Genomic DNA, 13,303 nt, shown 5'->3' with positions numbered 1-13,303 from the left:
AACTGGTATCGGACACTGCACGGACATCTTTTTATTTAACTTTTATTTAACTTACCATCAATTGCAGGAGTGGGAAAGCAAAACGAGTAGTGACAATTCCAGACTAGGAGACTAGCGTGAACCAGGGATGAAGCAGCTCTGGCGGAAATTCCTGGAAAAATCTGGGCCGATTTTTGTTTATTTTTAAGAAAAGATGTTAAAAGAATTTTAAAGCATTCATCCGAAGGATGGTCACTGCATTTGCCTATTTGTATTTTAGCCACAATACACTAATTGGATGGACTCGAAGCAGGTCAACATGATGATAAACTAGACTTATACGCATGCTTAAGCCTAATGCCATAATATAGGCCTATATATATTTAATTGAGAGATTTAACTTTGATACTGAAAAATTTGACTTTTTATCAGCATTTAAAACAATAATGAATCTCATCAATCAGTTTGTAACCTTCAAAATTCCATCTGTCTTAACTTTTCTTAATCTGCTTAAACCACATCGTGTTCTGTTCTGTTGCACGTTGAGTCACTATTTTGGAGCAGCAGAATTGGAAATTCGGATGCGTTTTAAGATAGTTTGCAGTTAATATTGAAGGAATGATACCTTCCCATGTGATTTAAACGTTCTCAGCTGAAAGTCTTCGCACTCACGTCACGTTGTCAGTAAAATCTGACTAACATTATTTTTTATTGCATGAATACTGAAATAGCCGTGTAAGAGTACGTGATAATCAAATTAAAGACCAATACTCCATTCTAATTTTGCTATATTTTATAGGCCTAAAATGAATCGAATGGCGGAAGAGTACGGTAACTCATTGAAGATGAATTAATATACGAACAATCACTATATAGAATGCTGGTTTAAAAGTCCTACTTTTCAATATGATTTTTTTTTTTGGAAATCTAACAAATAATAAGAAAAGGATTGATAGACAGGGGTGGCGCCAGGATTTGCCCGACAGGGGTGGGGGTGGGGCCGAAGTCCCGACGAGAGGGGACTGATGTCCCCGACGAGGGGTCAGATTTCCCCGACGAAAGCAATGTGGGCGTGGTCGAGATTCGATTAAAAGGTTTCGAAAGTGGTCCAGGGGGCGAAGCCCCCGAAGATTTTTTGTAATTTAGGGGTTTTAAAGACTTATTTAATCGATTTTAGAGTCTACTAATAAGAAAATACATATAATTTTTTTTTCTCCCCGACGAATTGTGCTTTTTCTCCCCGACGGAGGGGGCACTCCCCGACGTGGAACCCCTGTGCCCCCCCCCCCGCTGGCGCCACAACTGTTGATAGATCAAGGAAAATAGTTCAACGTATAACAAAATATCACACCATCCTCTGGAATTTATGAAAGTACGTGTTGCTGATGATCCTACACATCCCATATACAGTTGTGACAGCTTAAATAGACCTGGAATTAGACTGCCCTCCACATCTGCGATGCGATGTGCCAAATTCTATTCACATGCATAACTCTAAAGTTATTAGAATATAAATTTGCAACCTTTTTACATCAAATTTTACTCCCCTCCCCCCCCCTTTTTAAAATACCAAATTGTGACTCTGTCAATTTTAGATTATAGTTGTTTTAATGTTTAACTTTTTAATGTTATCACTTTTTTACTCGGTCTTGCTGCTATGATGCGTTTGTAAATTTCTGTCGTTTTTAAATGTTAATGTTTTTAAATTTGAAAAACTGTACAACCAAAATTTCTTTGTATGTTGTTATATGAGGACAAATATGGTCTCTTGTAACATGGAGTAAAGTCTTTTATCTTCGTTACGCCACTGCTTCTGACATTCTTTTTAGGCAACAGCACACGCAAGGATGGTTACAGTTTTTTTTTAATACCTCCATGTTTTCACACAGTAAATTTTTCAATGGAGGTAACTTGGTTACTTTAACGATTAACAATGCCGTCGACTGCCGGGCGTACAGCACATTTCTACTGTCGTTTAAATGACAATGACCATCATCCAAAGCGAATGCAGTACAAAGTTAAATTTAACCTCAATGTAAACCCATTGACTCTAACAGTGTAGAAAGAATTTGCCGACTGTGGTATGAGCCATCAAGTCCGATATTTGATGGGACTTGAAGAAAGGGAGACAAGTGGGGATAAATGGGGAGAGATATTACAATTGAGGACACCAACACTGCAATTACCTTAGTTGGATAGGCCTACCGTATTGATCCAACAATAATAATACAGGTAATGTGTAAATCCATGCTTATTCAACGATAGGGAAATTGTTCCCTAACCCTCCGGTTGGGCCCCCACGGCCCTCTGGATTTTAAGACAATATTTCCAAAGATTATTTATATTATGTAAGCTATTGAATAAAATCTTGACATCAACGATTATTAAACATAGGCCTAATACTACAGTCCTTCATGTTAATTAAAGAATATAGTTTCAAATTTGCACATGATGTCGACGATGAAAGTAATGTTAAGAGGCTAATTAGGAATTAGCTCTGTACAGTTGATATTAAAAAGTGTGATTACAAACGTCGGTAAATTTTTTACTCCAGTGGTCCAGATCCTGATAAGAAAAATGTAAATATAAACCATACGTGTTGCCATGGTATACGTTAATTGATACATATTGTTATAAATTCTCCTAATTGCATACAGATGACTTTAACACTTTCATCTTACTCGGCCTGGCAGGCGATAAAAAAATATTATAGCGATCCATAGTCGTTCTTATTCATTATATTCTTCTGTGCTCGCATTAGGAAACAGCGGGCAACATTAGTTTACAGTTGAGTTCAGCAGTAGTGGAAACTTTTAATTTGGGAAGGAAATTGCGGTAGTAATTTGTGTAAATGTTTATTGGGATGTTCAAAGGAAGCAAAAGCCACTAAGGATAAACTTCAATAATTTGTCTGCGGACGGAAGCGTCATTTAGCGTCATAGAAATCAGAGCAGACAATAATCTTCTGTTATTACAGATTTTTGCTTCACAACTAATATCCTCCCGGCAGCAGGTGTAAACAGCAGTCCATAAGCGTTCCCAAAAAAGGCTCACTTTGCATGCTTTGATCATGCTTGATAGACCTTCGCGGTTTCTTCAAACCAGAAAAATTACCGTTTCCTCCTATGTCATTGTTTTATCTTTAATACGGTGTAGTACAGTAAAATTCAATTACCAAATACTATAAAAACGTACAAAACTGTCCATATCATTATCGTCGTCATCATCATCATCATCATCATCATCATCATCATCATCATCATCATCATCATCATCATCAGCGTCATCATCATCATCATCATCATCATCAGCGTCATCATCATCATCATCATCATCATCATCATCATCATCAGCGTCATCATCACCATCAACCACCACCAGTGCCACCACCATTCATCATCACCGCCATCACCACCATCATCATCCGCTTCCTACTCCTCCTCCACATCATCATCGTCATTATCATCATGGTCATGGTCCTATTCGTCATTATCGTCATTTTTTATTTTTACATTTTCATGGATTATTCTTGAAGATGTATTTTTTTTCAAGCCTGATTTGTCGCCAACGTGCATGTCACCATACAGACAAATTTGTTCTGTCGGGATAATTATTATTTAAAAAAAATTTAATCTATTAACTCTGTACATTTTTGTTGAGCCTTTCAAGGTTAGCTTGCTATTCAATGAACATTTTATTGAACACTTCATAAAAAAAATTGCGATTTAGCCATGTTCTTGATTCTGTTCAATATTCAACTGTTTATGACTCAAAGGTTGATGACTAATCTCGTCAAATGAATGATCAAAATTAATGTTTTAAAATTTATGAAACAAAGTGACAAGCAACGTTTGAAATTGTACTAAGATGAAATTCTAAGAGCAAACTTTATACATCCAACGGCTCCCATTACAATAAAATCTACTGCTAAATTGCAGTAGCTATTATATATAATTTAATTATTATTTATTATTTAATGGTCAAGCCTTATACCATCACTGTAATGATTTTTCAATGTATTTTTGTAAATATAGTTAAACCTGTGTCAGCTCAAGTTATACTGGCATTTTGTTTATATTTTTGCATGTTTTGCAATGGACCGTTAGCAGATATTTCGTACTATAGGCAACTAGATTTTATTTATCTTAATTAATTACATTTTTATATAGGCATAAGTCCGGTTTTTAGTTATCAACTTATCCCTGAATGTTATGTTGGGCCTTTGATATGTTTTAGATAGATGGTGCATTACAAACACTTTGTATACACCAATATACAGTAGGCTATAATAATATTTATTTATAATAAATATTTTGTAATTATACTTATTTATTAGGCTAAAAAATATACAGTAGGCTATAATATTATTTATTAACATTAAATATATTACAATTACACATATTAGGCTAAACACAAATTACTACCAATAGGAATTACAGTAAAACGGAATGATAATTCATTTTTCGTGGATGCTTTTATTTGTTCTCATAAAGGCCTTGAAAATGTTGATACAAAAACCAGTGACCTGAGCGTACCTTCCTCCGATGTTTATTTTAAACGGTGTAATTACTACGGTGACATTTTTCTGAACCTTGTGTTTACACATTTTTGTACCAGTGTCGGTGCATGTTCTACCTGTGACTGTGCTGCAGTCTGCCCACAGTTTCTGTTTGTATCTTTTCCTCAAGTTGAGTCTATGTTTCCCCCCACCCCACGTACCACGTAGGCCTACCTAATTCTTAATGCATATAGGTGTAGTGCGATTGGTCCCGTGCAGTGTAATTACAGATGTATTTGTAATAGCTCCATGTTTGTACTGTTATGATATAATATTTAAAAAACAAACATCTTAGTGACAAGCGACAAGCATCCAATGGCAATGCCAGTAGAACTTTGACTTATGACGGAGGCGGGACAATAGATGCACATAGTAATTGCTTACTGGGCGAAGCGAAGAGCCTTTTTGCATGGGTGTTCCGTGTGACCGTTGCAGGTATGTTCAGCAATCCCTCATATATATATATATACTTTTTTGGACTGTTTGTAGCTGATTCATACTGTCTGGATATCAGTGAGTCCCTGATTTACACCTAGCTTTTAATAGGTCAAGGAAATACTGCTGGCTCCACACTTTTAACGTGGTTCCTTCCTCTCGCCAGAAACAGCATCCTTATTTCACTGCCTACAGACTTAGCAAGTTGTTGCTATTTTAAGACAACCGGAACATTTAAGTCATGGATACATAAAATAATAGACAGCAAACACGAACCCTATAACTGAGTAAGAGATACTGTGATAAGATCAGTCTAACCTCGGAGCTCAGAGAGTAAGGAACGATACTGTAAGCACCAATTGGAGGTGAGTAAAATACTAATACTAACGTATGCCAGTAAATGCAAAATCACCCAGTGTTCTACATTACTTAATCGAATAACTAACGATGCGGTGTCAGAATGTGACACAAATGTCAGGCTCTGATGACCGTGGATTGATTAATGATTCAATAAGTTATATCGGTCTCAATTCACCTGATTTAGTACTTTTTTTAATAATGCACTAATTCAAATTCTTTGCATAGTGCAAAGTGAACGATATCCAGAATGATATCAAAAAGTTCTTTCCTGAATTGACTAAAGGAAGTTTGTTGAAGTCATCAGCAGTCATATCTTTGATAATCTGTACTTACAGAAATAACATTTGGCATTGCAAAAGGATACTAATCTTACAATATAATGTTGTAATTAATTAAATTAATTAATTGATCATTCTATAGCAATTATCATGATTTTCATTCTTCGACTCAAACATTTCACATTTGTACAAATTGAAGGGGCCAGTTATGGGACGGTTCAATTGCTATATTTTTTTGGAATACGTTATTGAAAATGATTAGGCCTTATAGTAATTCGAAACATTGAATCCCATATACAATGTCAGTCATTTTTTTGGATTTAATATCCTTTTGTTTTTGTACGTATAGGCCCATGCCTATATTGCTGTGGAGTCACTGAAGGCATTTGCAATTAGGCCTATAAGATTTTATTGAATTTGATCAAATTGGAAACTGATAACATTTCGTATAGGATATACGGTAGGTCTTCCCAGCTAACAATATTACGTTATAAGAACGTTATAATAACGTTACAGTTTTGGTGATGAAAACGTTATTTTGTAGAACATTGAATAAGCACTCTACTTAGAACGTCATTTCACAACTACATAACGTTTGAACCTTCCTGCAACGTTTTTTGACATACCTAACCGCTACGTTCGCGAACGTTATAAGGACGTTTACTGGCACGTCGGAAAGTGAGAACTAATTTTCCGACGTGCCAGTAAGTATTACAGAGTTATCTATCGTCTTAATATTGTTAATACGCCATGGTCACGGTACCACAACATAATAGCAGGCTATTAATTAATACCTGTATCATTCAGATGTACTGACCTGATTGAAGGCTGAATCGTAAGTCATCCCCTTGGGAAGTCTATAGCTTTGTAATGAATTTTTATCGTTCATTTTACATAATCTTAAAATAAGCCAACATAAAATTCTCGTTAAAATCTACTACTACCAAACCAAAGCTTGCAAACCGAGACGTATTCACAAGCCTGGCGTCATAACTATGAATCAATTTGAGAGCGTTATTATGATATATAATTTAAAATGAGTCCCTTTATTGCACCTATGCCAGTTCCAAGATCCGGCTCAGGGGAAGGAAATGTTCGACAGATCCCGAGTGGCGTCAAATGTATTTTTTATTGCAATGACAATACGTGCAGTATTCAGGTAAACCAATTCATGCAACTCTCAGGCCATTACCGTCACAAAGGAACACAAGTTTCAGATAATCATCTGAAATTGCTACACTATGAACACAATGACTTTTTGTAGTTAGACAGACTTGGGCTGTTTTGGCAACAACGCAGATCAGCATTAGTAATTAAAATTTGAACTAATGGGGACTGCCCTGACCTCACCTAATTTCGAGGTTTCCCATCAGGAACACGATTTAAATACCCATGAACTACAGTACTGTGAATACAATTAACAGGGGTACAATTAATGGGTTTAGTAGCCAGATTTCTGTCAATTCAATGTATTCAGTGGCTGATCTGGGATTTAGCAATGGGGTGGGGGGGGGGGGGGATAATGGGAGGTGAGAAGGCACATGCGGGGGATTGGTGGTTTTGGGAGGGGCATTCCCTCACATTTGAGATTTAAAAAAAAAATTAGTAGACTGCTAGACGATCTTAAATGGCATCTGAAAAGAAGTAATTTTAAAATCGAAAGTGTATGTTTTACCAGAGTACACGAGGACCACACAAACAAGACGAGTGACCATCGTTTTATTTTTTACGGTAAACGAAGTGGGGTGGCTAGCCACCCTATTCACACCCCCCACCCCAGATCCGCCACTGGTATTAACATTTTTGTAATTTTAAACAACACATAGGCCTATTGTAGATGGATAATCCCGGCATAACTGTGAATTTGTAATGATTTCGTCACGCATTTGTTTAAAATTGTGCTGAACGTCGAAGTGTTTGATGAGGAACCAGTCAACCTATCACCGGAACAACTTTGTTATAAATATCAAATTATCGGATATTGTGGTTTAATAGCGAGACAATAATTGTATCGAATTCAGTACCGGTAGCTGAGGATTATACTACGCGTTATTTACTAGAATTCCATTCTAAAAATAGGAATATACAAAATTATTCTGAATATTATTAGTTAGGTCCAAACCATGGTTATAACCCACGTCGTAGGATCCAACCATCCAGCACAGGAACCTCTTCTTTCACATTTCTTTTGGAACGATGTATTGTTAACTCATTACTACTCTGTCGATCATGCGTTTCAACATCCGCTTTGGCATTGGTTATGTGAACTCTATGCTATGCTCCCGTTTATAAAATTTAAGGTACCCGGTATGAGCCATAGATTGACAAATGTAGGCATTTCAATGATTCACTGCATGCATTTACATCAGGCCTATAATATTAAGATATAGGTTACAGTATAAGATACGACGTCAGTACGATACGATACATTATTCGTCCATTAAGAAAAAGTTAGTACGTCTACATAAATAGAATAGGAAAGGAGTATTTTTGGTGTGTGAATCACACCAAGGATAATCCACTAAGTCAGAAGACTTTTTTTTTTCCCAGTGGGGGCACTTCTGGTGGTGAATTGGGCAGTAGGCCTACACCGGGAGACTCACCTACTCTTTTCGGGAAGAGTGTACTGTGTTCTTTAACGTGCACATGGGTCATATTGCACACGGGACCAACGGCTTAAACGTCTCATCCGAACGACGGTGAGCTATCGTAACTTGTATTTCAGCCCTCCATCTGAAACACAAGAACAGCTATGTATTGTTCTCAGCATTGTCTTTCTTTAAGAAAAAAATAATATAAAAACCTAAAGAAACTGTTCAACATGAAAGGGACGTACTACACTACTAAGATTCCAGTGACCCATTTGACAAGTGCCTTAACTACAATACAAACCATGATGGACGTCACTCCACTAAGGTCCTAATGACCTACATACCTCAACCCTAACCGAATTATACTTTATGAGGAATGTTACTTCACTAATCCTAAAGACCAGCATACTCCAATAACTGATAAACTGTACGGTAATCTATAGAAAAAAAAAATGACAATAGAATTTCTGTATATATTTTTTTTCTGCAACTTATTGATTGTAATCGTTTATCAGCGAGAGAAAGAAGTGCATTGTATTACTCATCATAATCATTTTTCTTTATTTAGACATGCTCAATGGATCCCTTTTCGACCACAGCCACGACTAATGACTTATTAAATCTACTGATATATCATGTCGTTATGTCACAAATCCTTTGGATATGTGAATATTATATTCTAGGTCAAAAATATGCTTTGCTTAAACAGTTTTTATACTAAATGAACGTTTGAAAGTTTGCTTCCTGGGTGGATCTGTCGTACGAATAATAATAATAATAATAATAATAATAATAATAATAATAATAATAATAATAATAATAATAATAATAATACTTTGAATATTTATAAAGCGCCCTTACTCAGATGATCTCACCCAGCGCTATTAGAGAAGAGATAATTCAAAAAGGCGAGTTTTGAGAGCAGTTTTGAACTGTTTCAAGGTTGGTACGAAGGAAGTACTAAGCCAAGCCTGCATACACGTAGAGTGAACCCCTCCCTTTAAAAGAAACATAAATGTTGCAATTTCAATTGAAATACCATGAAAAAAATCTGCCTCCATGAGTGGATCGTTCGCTTGACCCAAATGCTCGTGGACACATATTAGTACTGTAGGTCTATAATTTTTCACGAAGAAAATACTTTGCAACGATTGGGTTTGCTAAAGATGATTTGTCAAACTAAATTCAAAAGTGAGCGGATTTACAGTGGAATTTCGCCACTGTCATTGCTTGATCTCTGTGACCTGCAAAAAAACCCTTTACCACACCGTAGATAACTAGGCTTACCAGACTTCGTTAAGCAGGTATGAATCCGTATAAATTAGCTCTAAGGTCACTTGAAAACAAGGCCAAGTTTAGGTGTGAATCCGTGTGATTTGAGAGGTTCATAAACAGTTGTTTAATTCACCCTCTTTTTTTGTTGACCTTCTGTTTTACTTGTGATTGTCATTGTTGTCGTCCTTCCTCTTTTTCTGTAATCTTAGTTCTTTTGTATATTGTTTTGTATTTCTTTGCCGTCCACATCTTCATCCCTCGTTCCCTTTCCATATATACATATTTTGGACCCACTAACTCCAAGAAAACTGTAGGAATATTGTTTTATTTTTAATAAACAAAAATACAACAATAAGAAATTAATTGAAATAATATTAATCCAATAACTCTTCAATATCCGGCATTCTCGCAGACGCGCATCAGTGAACAAGTTTGAAAATTGAATTGTAAATGTTTCAAAATCAGCACAGTACAGGTTGTACAACAGGTTTAAGATACGTGGTGTAGGATATACATACGGGAAGGAGAAAGCTGTCCGAAAGGTGGGTCTGACAGCTTTCCACGGAAACATTGGGGGGTGGGGGCGAACCCTATATTGTGAGTTCCGACTGGCACCTAGAGACAGAGGGAAAATATGGGTCATTACAAGCTTGCCCGATGTTTAAATCGTAACGTGTATGCCCAAATAATTTGTTTTCCTTTATTTTTGGTAAGACGAATCGTGGCTGACGGAATGGTCAGACGGACCGGTAGAAAGAATGAGCCTAAACCCTATTTCCCACATTGTCGCCACCTCTGATTTAGATGTTATTTACTTTTAAATCCCAACCCATGACTCCTTGGTTTAAGTCCTATATTTAAAAAAAAGTTTATTTCTTTCTCGTGAAAAAAAAATCAAAACAACGAAAACAAGCAACTTTCTAAGCCTCATTAAAACGTTGCAGATAAAGAGTTGAATCGTTGAAATGGGGATTAGACCTATTTATAAAAACATAGTGGTAAATTAAAAAAAAAACCCATTAAAAACCATAAATTGCTGTCACATTGTAAACAAATATGAATCACATAAAAGAGTAGTCTACCACATGTACACGATAACTCAAATGATAATTGCGAGGCTCCGTGTTGGAGTAGTATTACGATGCTGTAAGTGTTATTGTCGATGGCCCAGCCTTGAACTTTACAATTCAGCTGATTGACGAACCTAGTTTTTAGCACTTTCACCATCCAAGTATATTGTCACTTACTATCAATCCCTGGAATTCCATAATTTTCGGTAGATATAAATTGACTTGATATTTTTTATTAATATCTTTAACCAGGATGACATATTCCAGTAGGTTTTTCCATCGAGCTTGGTATTGGGCCGAGGATGCTGGTGACAGTGAATGATATTGCCATTATATCATTTATGTCAAAATACCTATCTGACGATCGGTAATACGACGTAAAATTAAAAAAGGGTTGAGGGGGCAGCGAAAGATGATATTTATGGTCCGCATTCAACTTTCGCTGGCCCTAAAATTAAACATTCAGAACTTAGGACTGCGGGCCCATACATGCCCCGTAGCCCCAGACAAGACACCCCAAAGTTAGGGAAATTAAAACAATGTATCCCGAGTTTTAACTCGCACTATTTAGGCCAACCTCATTGTGAATGACCCTGATGACAACACTTTTTAATTAGAATACCGTACCAAGGCCCGAATCAATGTACCTTGTACTGAACTTGTTGATTTGGTAAATGAAAACAAGAAATATATTTGATCTTGAAATTTTGGTAAGGTAGTCCCTTGATAAAATAAAAACAAAGGTCCTTTAAAGGCACAGACCTAAACCCCAGAGGAAAATAAATTTTCCTTGTCTATAACGAACAAAAGATAAATTGTCTACTAACAATCATGAGTGTGTAACGCGAACATATACAACTTTAACGAAAATAGAAGGGACTTGCAGGCAAGAGAAGTGGTTTTGGACACATTATTAGATTACTGGTCGAAACACATATTAAGCTGGTAACAAGAGACTTAAAAAAGAAAGTAAAACGAACAATTGGATGCGTAAAATTAATATAGATTAGAAGGACACGTAAACACAATAACAAGTTATTCTTCTCAAAAACATAGTAAAATGGAAACAAAAGTGGAAAGCGCGTTTAGAAGAAGAAAGTATAACTTTCTAGTGTTGGTCTATTTATTTGTATACAGGTTTGCCTCACTCAGGCAGAGTTTTATGGCTAAAAAGGGCTTCGGTAAACTCACCCATGGTAAAGGTAAAGGTAAAGGTAGGAGAATAACTAACCCATAACTTGCAGCGTCATTGTGCTAAATTGCGATTTTACACAAACGATGTACGCTACCTGTAATCAGGGCCGTTCTGACGGCAATTTTAATTCCGTGTCCATTGCCAACTACATAAAAAAAAGATAAGAACACATTTTATAATAATAATAATAATAATAATAATAATAATAATAATAATAATAATAATAATAATAATAAGATTTATAAAGCGCACAAATCCACTGCAGTAGTGCTCAAGGCGCTACAGGAAAGAGAGCCTGCAGAGGTTGAAATTTCTTTAAAAATAAAAAAAAAAAAAGAACAAATTGAGACTTAGTTAAAATGTCAAAGGAGGATTTTAAAATTTAAAAACCAACAAATCAGTAGACATGACTATGTAATACCTTCTACAGTGCAGTAATAATATGCAGTAGTCCTACAATAATATTTTTTTATCTTTGAAAAGTGTGTAAAATAAGAACCAAATAACACTTTGAGCCTGAAATTGGCAAAAAAAAAAAAAAAAATCCCACTACTCCTGAGCAAAATTCTACTGGTCCTTAAAAAAGTGTATTTAGGAAAAAAGTAGGATCATCGTTTGTACCGGTGTATGTATATGGCTTAAACTATTTCCACGTGAATTTCGGTCTATATCCTATATTATATGCACTGTCGACAGTCTAATTTCCAACTATCATTTGCACATCTTGAAGGTATCATCGAACAAGGTGGCGCTTAAGCTTGGTGGTTAAGATGCTTGTGTTCCAATATCAAGGTCAGGCCTTAAACCCTCCCACTGCATGGTTTTTCTCACGACAGCATCAATCCATCAAAGGAGTATAAAGAATGGTTATTGTTGGGGGGGGGGGGATGTTGGGAGAGCTGGTCTCCTCTTCGGCGAGAAAAATACACTGCGTCGGGGAGAAGAAAAAATTATGTATATATTTTCATATTAGTAGACTCTAAAATCGTTTTAAATAAACCTTTGAAACCTCTTTTGTCAAAGTTTCCGGGAGATACGCCCGCTGGATCACCTGGGTTTCCGGTGCCACATGCACACCTACTGACGTTCTTGTCGGAAGTCGTCCCCGCTCCTCTGGTAGGGGACATCGGACCCCCACCCCCGTTGGCAAATCCTGGTGCCACAAGTCGAGTGTATTGTACGCTGTTGGATGTGAAAGAAGTAACCCGATGATAATGGTGTATTTCGAACACAGTGGCGTCAAATGGGAGTAGTGGCCTTCCCCCACTATAAATTTGCTTAGCAAAAAATATGCTCAAGTAGTTAAAAATTAAACCCCATCTGGCTTTCCCTTACTTTACAATCGTTTCCTCATGTATCCTCAATGTCAGTAGACTTCTGTGTACGCTACTGATTTCTTTCCTGTTCACATTTTTACTGATCGCATTCTATGTTGACGCGTTCCTAATGGCAGGTCTCTATTTTCTTTACTCTCTGTTGTAAAGTTCGGAAAAGACTCAAGGCTGTCTGTGAGTGGTCCTGCAATTTATTAGCAATTTTTGGTTTGCATAACCATAACCCGA

The 13,303-nt window shown here is 36.5% G+C and overlaps 1 protein-coding gene across 2 annotated transcripts in view; it reads left to right on the top strand.

Moving 5' to 3' along the window:
- Positions 1-4,913: 4,913 nt before the first annotated feature.
- Positions 4,914-13,303, top strand: part of LOC117101489 (sushi, von Willebrand factor type A, EGF and pentraxin domain-containing protein 1-like) — a 47,565-nt gene continuing 39,175 nt past the window's right edge. For both annotated transcript variants that reach the window (XM_033241498.1, XM_033241490.1), the window contains exon 1: positions 4,914-5,337. The gene's annotated coding sequence lies outside the window, so the exon portion shown is untranslated. The remainder of the gene's footprint in view (positions 5,338-13,303) is intronic.

Source organism: Anneissia japonica, unplaced genomic scaffold (genome assembly GCF_011630105.1).
Source record: "Anneissia japonica isolate Jap-2015-1 unplaced genomic scaffold, ASM1163010v1 scaffold1005_len2656397_cov198, whole genome shotgun sequence".
Taxonomy (NCBI): Eukaryota; Metazoa; Echinodermata; class Crinoidea; order Comatulida; family Comatulidae; genus Anneissia; species Anneissia japonica.
The sequence above is the reverse complement of the archived record's forward strand: the minus strand, read 5'-3'. Positions and strand labels throughout refer to the sequence as shown.